Source organism: Salarias fasciatus, chromosome 10 (assembly GCF_902148845.1).
Source record: "Salarias fasciatus chromosome 10, fSalaFa1.1, whole genome shotgun sequence".
NCBI classification, from domain to species: domain Eukaryota; kingdom Metazoa; phylum Chordata; class Actinopteri; order Blenniiformes; family Blenniidae; genus Salarias; species Salarias fasciatus.
In genome coordinates, this window is record NC_043754.1 from 26,895,913 (window position 1) to 26,904,120 (window position 8,208).

The following is an 8,208-nucleotide window of genomic DNA, read 5'->3' on the forward strand; positions in this document are numbered from 1 at the left end:
CTGCTCCAGGACCCGCTCCAGGACCTGCACCAGGACCCGCTCCAGGACCCGCTCCAGGACCTGCTCCAGGACCTGCACCAGGACCCGCTCCAGGACCTGCTCCAGGACCTGCTCCAGGACCCGCTCCAGGACCTGCACCAGGACCTGCTCCAGGACCTGCACCAGGACCTGCTCCAGGACCTGCTCCAGGACCTGCTCCAGGACCCGCTCCAGGACCTGCACCAGGACCTGCACCAGGACCTGCTCCAGGACCTGCTCCAGGACCCGCTCCAGGACCTGCTCCAGGACCTGCACCAGGACCTGCACCAGGACCTGCTCCAGGACCTGCTCCAGGACCCGCTCCAGGACCTGCACCAGGACCCGCTCCAGGACCTGCACCAGGACCTGCACCAGGACCTGCACCAGGACCTGCTCCAGGACCTGCACCAGGACCTGCACCGTTGTCATGTAAACAGGCCCCCAAAATGTTGTAATAGTCTCTGCATCCATAGAGAAAATATGTGGACAACAGCTCTTGGTTTCTTACATTCACATGGAACACATGAGCACTGGAGAGAATTTAAAGGAACTGCTGCGTTTTATGGGGAAGGTTTCCTCTGTGGCTTTAGAAGAAGGCTAACATGAGGATGAAGATAGAACCTGTGCCCTCTCTCCTGTTAGGACACTCCATCTGTGACAGTGTGCTCCCTGAGGACCGTCCAAACCAGCCCAGCGACCGGCGGCTGACTCACAGCGATGCGGCGGTCACAGAGACAACGGGCTCGTCTGCTTGGCGGACGGATTACTTTTGCTGTACTCCAGCTTTTTTTTCTAAATCAGATTTTTGGACATTGACTTCAGCTGCATAAGTGTTGAGCAGAATGCATGAGGGACCCTGTCAGGAAATAACAGATGACAGTACATCCACCCATAGAGGATGGAGATCCTGGTTCAGAGGCTCAACCCTCCTCAGCAGCCACGGAAAGACAGCCCTCTGATCAAGACATGGGGTTTAAGACAGAGAGGAGCAGCACCTGTAGGACAGGTTTGAAATCAGCACACTGGATGTCTGTGGACCCCTCACCATCAACGCTGGTCCTGCGCCTCAGCCAGCCTCCGGCTCCACACGGTGGAGGCCTTGACGCAGACCTGACGCCGCTGATCCGGACCACAGTCACTAAGTGGCAATGATGGCGCCTGGACACCCGCACCCACGTCCTTTTCTGGATCCAGGAGAGTGAGGGACTCCTTGGTTTCAGACTGAAGCAGCTTGTGAAGGAACCACGCTGCATATCCATAAAGTACAGTTGATAAGAGCTGATTCCAAATGCTCATCAGGAAGAAAACTGATTCCAGCATGCATGCCTCTTCTTCAGGGTGAACTTTGAATTTGACAACAGCTCATCTTGATATTGACGTTTTCAGATGGACAGCAGTTTTTAGAACTCTTACATGAAGTCCATTTCATTGGAAAAAACAGATTCCTCCTCCCTCCTGAGTGTAATCTCAGCCTTTGTAGAGGGGAGACTCTGTAATGAGGCTGGTGGGGGGGAATGCTGTCAGAATCATTTAGATGCTTTTTCCACTTCCACAACAGTTTGATCTCAGGCGGGCCAGACCAGTTACAGTTGCACCCACGATTATCAGCTTTGCACTGAAGCTTTTTTATTTATTTATTTTTTTTTTGACAATTCCAAATGTTTTCCCCAAATATTTCTCAGCTGGTGGGCCACGGACCACGTGGGTGTTTGCCAGTGAAAATAGAGTCCAGGGGGAAAAAAGCTGAACGTCTATTCACATAGCTGAACAGTAGATGGCGATAATTCCTTGTAAAACGGTTTGACAGCCACCCTCAGGATTTCTGATTGGTTATTTTGACCCCATCTGTAGAATTTAGTGCACTGCTTGACTTTTTCTGGACTTCACGGGAGCAGTGCATTCATGCCAAGAAAAATAAGGTATTTTAGGAGCTTCTATGTATTATTTGAATATGTATTATTTTCTCAGTTAGTGTTTGAATTTGCTTTTAAATACTGGATAACTTCATGAGGGCCCCGTCCTGCCCACCCGCCCCTCATCAGCAGGCTTGGCTCAGTGAAAACACCTGACAACTTAAAAAAGTCAATGCCTCATTGTGGTTGGAGCGTTTCGGCCTGCAGGTTGTGTGTTGGACAGCCCTGCTGTGGAGCAGTGGTTCCATACGGAGGGACCAAACGATGGAAGCAGGGGTACAGTGTAGGGAAGAAGAGGGACGATGGAGCTGGGCAGGAGTGGAGGAGGCGCAGACACTGTGGGTCTCTGGCCCTGAACTTTGACCCCCATGAGCTCCCTGTGCTCCCTCACTGTGACCCTAGAATCCTAGATGGGTCAATGTGAAAAAAGCTATTTCCCAATGGGAATGAATCAAATGGGAATGAAGTATGACTGGGTAGTTTTTGTTTTTCAGTTTGTGGCCTTTTCAGATGTCAGCCCTTTGAAGCAATAAGTAATTCCATCATGTGTTACCCTCATACACTTGGTTCTATTTCACAAAGTTTGACCTTTCCACTGTGCCAGTATTGATTGCCACAGGTTACTCAGAATAATAATAAATCTCCATGCAGGACTTCAGGGATTGACTGTCCGCGGGCGGACATGCAGACTGGGCCTCAGGTGCTCTTCCCATATAGACACCAACAGCGTTGGTGTAACATGCTGGTTGATGTTTTGTTCTGCTCCTCCTGGCGGTCCTGGTGTTCGGGGTGTCCGTGATGCTGATCGAGAATCAGATCCAGAAACTGGACGAGTGGAGAGCGAAGCTCGGCGAGACGCTCCCGGCCGTGGAGCAGTCGTTCTGAGAGGCGTCGCAGAAACACAGCGGATGGTGTTTGGTCTGGAGAACTTCGGTCCTGCTTCACCACACCTGATCGCAGCGAGGAGTCTGATTCTGGGCCTCCCGGGAGCTTCTCAGTAGATCCAGGCAGACATCTCCCAGGGGGGTCCGCTTCTGCCATGTACCATGAGACAAACATCAATTCAACTTTTTACTGACATGATTAACAGCTAACTGGCAAGCGGCGATATAGGGGGAGGCGGTTCATGAATAATAACCTTCCTGCTAAATTTGTTATCACTTCAAAACGCTAGTCACAACTTTAAAGGATAAAGGATGCTGTAGTCAAAATGTTGAAGCTCTGAGTCTTCTTGTACTGAGTCGTGGTCTTTGAGGCCCAGATGCTGGGGAGGGGAAGGGCTCCCACTTGAAGCAGGGCTCCAGGACTCCAGGGTTCCAGGACTCCAACCAGAGCCAAGCTGTTCCTGGTCTTGGTCTTGTTTAGTCCCACCACAGAAAACACACTGCATCTGCACCGGAGTGGGGCAGGACCAGGACCAGGACCAGGACCAGGACCAGGACCATCCCTGTGATGGGGGCAAACTTCTGGGACAGGTTTAGCCCCATCATCTATGAAGACTGGACAAAGAACAGAGGGAATCAGCTCTTAAATGTGACTGTTTTCTTGTTTTCCTTTCACTGAATCATTAAACAACAAAGCTGTTCTTGTTCTGTCGTCCTGAGGCTCTGCTGATCTGGATCAAACCTGTTCCCTCTTTCCTCCTGCCGCTGGCCCTGTCTCATCAAACCTCATGTTGGTTTATTAAAGCTACAGGAGTGAACCAGTGACTGTCTCCTAACAGGTTAATATCACAAGCAAGCGTGTTGGAATTCCCCTTTTTTAACATGTGAAAACAAATCGTTAACAAGTGACCATAAAACTGTTCTTAAGTTCTACACATAGACATGAATTACTGAATGCATAGTAACTGTAGAGATATGTCTGTCTAGTTTTATTTGACCACATTTCAGCTTGCAAACGAACTCATAACAACAACAGCTGTAAACCAAAACTGATAAACAACAGTGAATCCTGCTCTGGAGTCCCTGATTGATCAGCATCGATACAGACCAGATGGTAGCAAGGAGCAGGCTGGGAGGACGGAGTGACGCAGCTTCACTGATGAAGCATGGAACCCTCCCAAGAGTGTCCACAAAGCGCTCAAAATGCCTTAAAATGTTCTCACAACAGACATAAACGAATTAGAAAATGTAATTATAACTTTAAGAGCATAAATACTGAAAACACACATACCTGACGGCGTTAGTTCATCTCTTCACGGCCTCTGAGACGAAACTAAACGATCGCGAGTTCACAGGCTGAACAGGTAGATCACAGATCACTTTTGAGCCGAAATCTAAAACAAAGTCCCTGAAAAGACATTTCAGCGGGAGAAATGGAGGATGTGGCGTGGGGGCGTGTGAATCCGGCCAATGCGTGACAGTTGGCAGCAGTTAAAATATATATTTTTATATTTAATTACCACAGCAGAGTGTCGTAAAATACACCCACTTCTGCGCATGTGCAGAGGCGTCTGGTACGGATCGTGTTCCGGGTACGGATCGGGTACCGACAGGGTCTGCAGGCGGTGGGAAAGGCGTCGGTTAGCGGGTCGCAGACACGGATCGACCCCCTAGTTGCAGTGGGAAAGGAGTTTGTTTCTCTGTCACGAGGACAGCCGTGACGCGAACTTGTGACCTCTCGGCTGAGAGGCAGATGCTCTACCACTAGACTATCGCTCCAATTGTAAACAAAGGACGCTTAAGATGAGGGTACATCAGATTTTGGTTCTGTTCTATTGACAGTGCATAAAAACAGGTGAATTCAGACTTTAATTGCTGTAGTTTCTTAAATTGAGAACTTGTGCAGTTTGTCTTTCTCTTAAAATAAGAAAAAATATCTTGTTCCCCTGCCGGGATTTCATGTTTACCATTGTTGTAGCTTATTACTAGTAATTGTAGCTCAATATTAGCTGTAGTATCTTATTGAGAAAATGTTAGATATATTTTCATAAAATAAGAATAATTTTCCAGAACAAAACTTGCTTGTCAGGATTATTTGACTTTTTAGACAAAAAAAAGTTTTTTTTTTTTGTTTGTTTTTTTTTTAACTTTCTCAGAAATCCTCTTTTGCAGTGTGAGTGGTGTCTTCAGGAGGGCCTGACTGTAAACCTGAGAAGCTCTGGATGCAGATCCCTTTTTCCTGCGGACATGTTTCAGAGTGCTGGTGAGAGAGCGGGACTGACTGCTCATGGCTGCTTCCTCATCGCTTTGTGAAGGTTCACTGAACACTGAATGACACTCGTAACCACAATCGTAAACACCCTCTGATCTGATTGTTTCTGTCCATTTTCTGTGGTAAAATATGCTTAATTTCATTTCAAGAAATTCACGATGATTGTTATGTCATACAATGCATAACATAGTTAATATAAAATGAGACATTTACTGTGAAAGGTAACTTTGGCTTCCACTACACAATATGTTATTTTGATACTGCCTGCATGTACGTTGTCATCAGATTGCAGCTGGAGATGATGGAAGCAACACAGTCTTTTGTGAAATCGTTGTAGTTACCATCCTCCTCAAACATGGGACAACACAGCAGACAAACACACAGAAACACAACAGTAACGTCCCTACAGTGGACAAAACCTTGATCACCAGACCTTGCCACCCTCACTCCCAGCCTCGTGGCTCAGTCAGTCCCCAGTTTCTGGGGGTCGTCTGGTTATAATTAAAGCTACACAAGCAGTTTTACAAGCCAGATTATATGCATTCATATTATAGTACATTTCCACTAGACTATACGTAAGCAGAAGCGCGAGGAGATGGCCGACAAGATCCAGAAGATCTCCGGCGAGACGCAGCAGCTGAGGGCCGAGCTCAAGAGCCCGAGGGACGTCTGCGGCGAGGAGACGGAGAAAGCCCAGGTACCGGCGGCCTCCCGCAGCAGCAGCAGGCCACTTCCTGTTCCCACGCTGACGCCTTCCTCCTGTCCCCTCCAGGCCATCTACAACACCCTGTCCGCTGCCGTGGACAAGCTCCACCAGCGCATCGAGGCTCACTCCAGAGACCTGAAGCTCGCCGCCGCCAAGATGTCTGCAATCATCTGAGCCTGTTCACTGTTTTCATTGTTCTCACTTTCAGAGCCTGATCAGACGAGGGGGGTTCCACAGTCTGACAGCTCATCTGTTTAATGCTGTTTTGTGTTCTGTTTAATGATTAATAAAGACAAACGAAGTCAACCATGTGTTTGGAAAATTCTTTATCTCTTGTGTTCATATTTTTCTCATGAAAAGTTTGTCGACATGCCGACTCTTCTGTTTTCCTGATCAGCCCAGCCTCTTTGGACCTCAATCTAGAAACACATTTCCACTGTGATTTCACTGTAAAGCTGATGCTGCTGCATGACGACGAAGAGAAAAGAACTGAGGCTGGTTCTTCAGCCGATCCCCGAGCTGACGGGGTCAGAGGTCGTCCTCCTTCGGCCCCCCGCTGCTCCTTGATCCGAGGCGGGCCGGAGCCTGCTGGACCTTTTGAACGTGGAGACCTGAGTCTTGTAGTCCTTGATCTGGGTCCTGGCCAGACGCAGCTGGTTGATTTCGCCGATCAGAGTCATGTTCTGCTGGACAAACGGCCGTCACATGTCAGGAGATGAAACTCCAGCGTTTAAAGGTGCAGTACGTCACATTTTCCGTCAAAAAAAACAACGTAAAACTATGTAAATGCATAGTTTGTCTTTTTTGTCTGTTTACAGATGTGATGTAAATACATCAGCTTAACTCCTGGGACAACACACAGGTTCAAGTTTTGCTTTTATAAGTGCTCAAAACTTGTTCAATAATTTAATTTCCACAACTACCAATGGTGCTTCCACAGGTGCTCAAACCTTCAAAGTGTTCAAGTAGAAAGGAACACTTATCCACCTCAGCTACAGTGTCGGCCGCGCTGAAACTCTCCCAAGAAGATGTTTGGACATGCTGAGGACACCCAGGTCGCTCGCTCACCTGCTGCACTGCTCGCTGGGAAGGCTCTGGATATCTTGCACGGATGGAAAAGCTCCTGGAAAACATATTGTGTCACATATTTGAAATTGATTTTGTGTTGAGATTTTCTATGTTTAGGTCTGGGGTTTTCTATATATTCTCATATAAGTATCATACACAATAGGACAATCTTTTTTTACATTGTTTTTTACAGTAAATTAACTCAAGTATGAGAGAGTTACACAACAACTTCAAGTAACATGTTCATGAATGACCTCTGAACCTGACATACACCTTAGTAGCTGGAGTTCCAGACAGAGCTGGTTCAGTCAGTCTCCAGTCTCCTCCTCCTCTAGTGTGGCTGCTCAGCTGTGGGAATACAAGGATGCTGGAAAATGACAGATTGACAGACACACAGGTGCGCACGCACGGGCACGGGCACGGGCACGGGCACGGGCACAGGCGCACTCACACTCACTCACACACACAAATCTTATTCATGCTCTAGATATTGAACACACCAGTGGTGGGCCGTCAGGGCCTGCAAAGCCTTCTCTGCTGGCCTAAAAAGTATCTGAATTACAGACTGATATAAATTATATTTTGTCCATAAATAATTAATAAATGATTCCAAACGGTATGCTCCAGTTCCTTTCATAGTTTCCCCGTGGTCGCGCTGCTTCCAGACATGTTTTTTTCATATTAAATCATTTAACCAATCAGATTTCAGACATCATCTGTTGCTAGGGTCAAAGAAATCTGCCTGAGGCCTTCACTGTCTGTTCTGATGGCGCAGTGAAGTAAAGTGAAGCGTCAAACAGACAGTTGCTTCAACCAATCAGATTTCGAGTTGGCGACTCAGCGCCTTCTAGCTAGCTACACTAACAACAGCAGATCCAGGCCTTCTGATTTACATTCACCAAGAGATACAGTAGGGGGCGCTATGCACCTAAGTTGTTGGTCGCCTAACTCAATTATTCCAAAGAAGAAGAAGAAGACCTGAAGAGAAATAAAACTTATGCCAGAAATCCCACAGGGCAGCTGGACTTTCAGCCCTGGCTTTATGGAACTGAAACGCACGGATAATCTATATGACAGAGCAGTTGAACTCTTTTTGAGGAAGGAAAGGAGGATGGATTTTGTTTACAAATAATTGGGATTTTGGTGAGTAAAATGTTCCTCTTTTCCTAAATAATATTGCTGTTTTATTAAGTTGTTGATGCTCATTGTATGTGCACAGATGTAGTAGGAGACTTGTGCTCTTCAGCAAAGGCATTTATTCTGGCTGCACAAGTATCTATCTGCTGAGCAACAACTCTTTATATGCATATCTGCATATAAGATTTTTTTTATAGCCATAAAACAGTT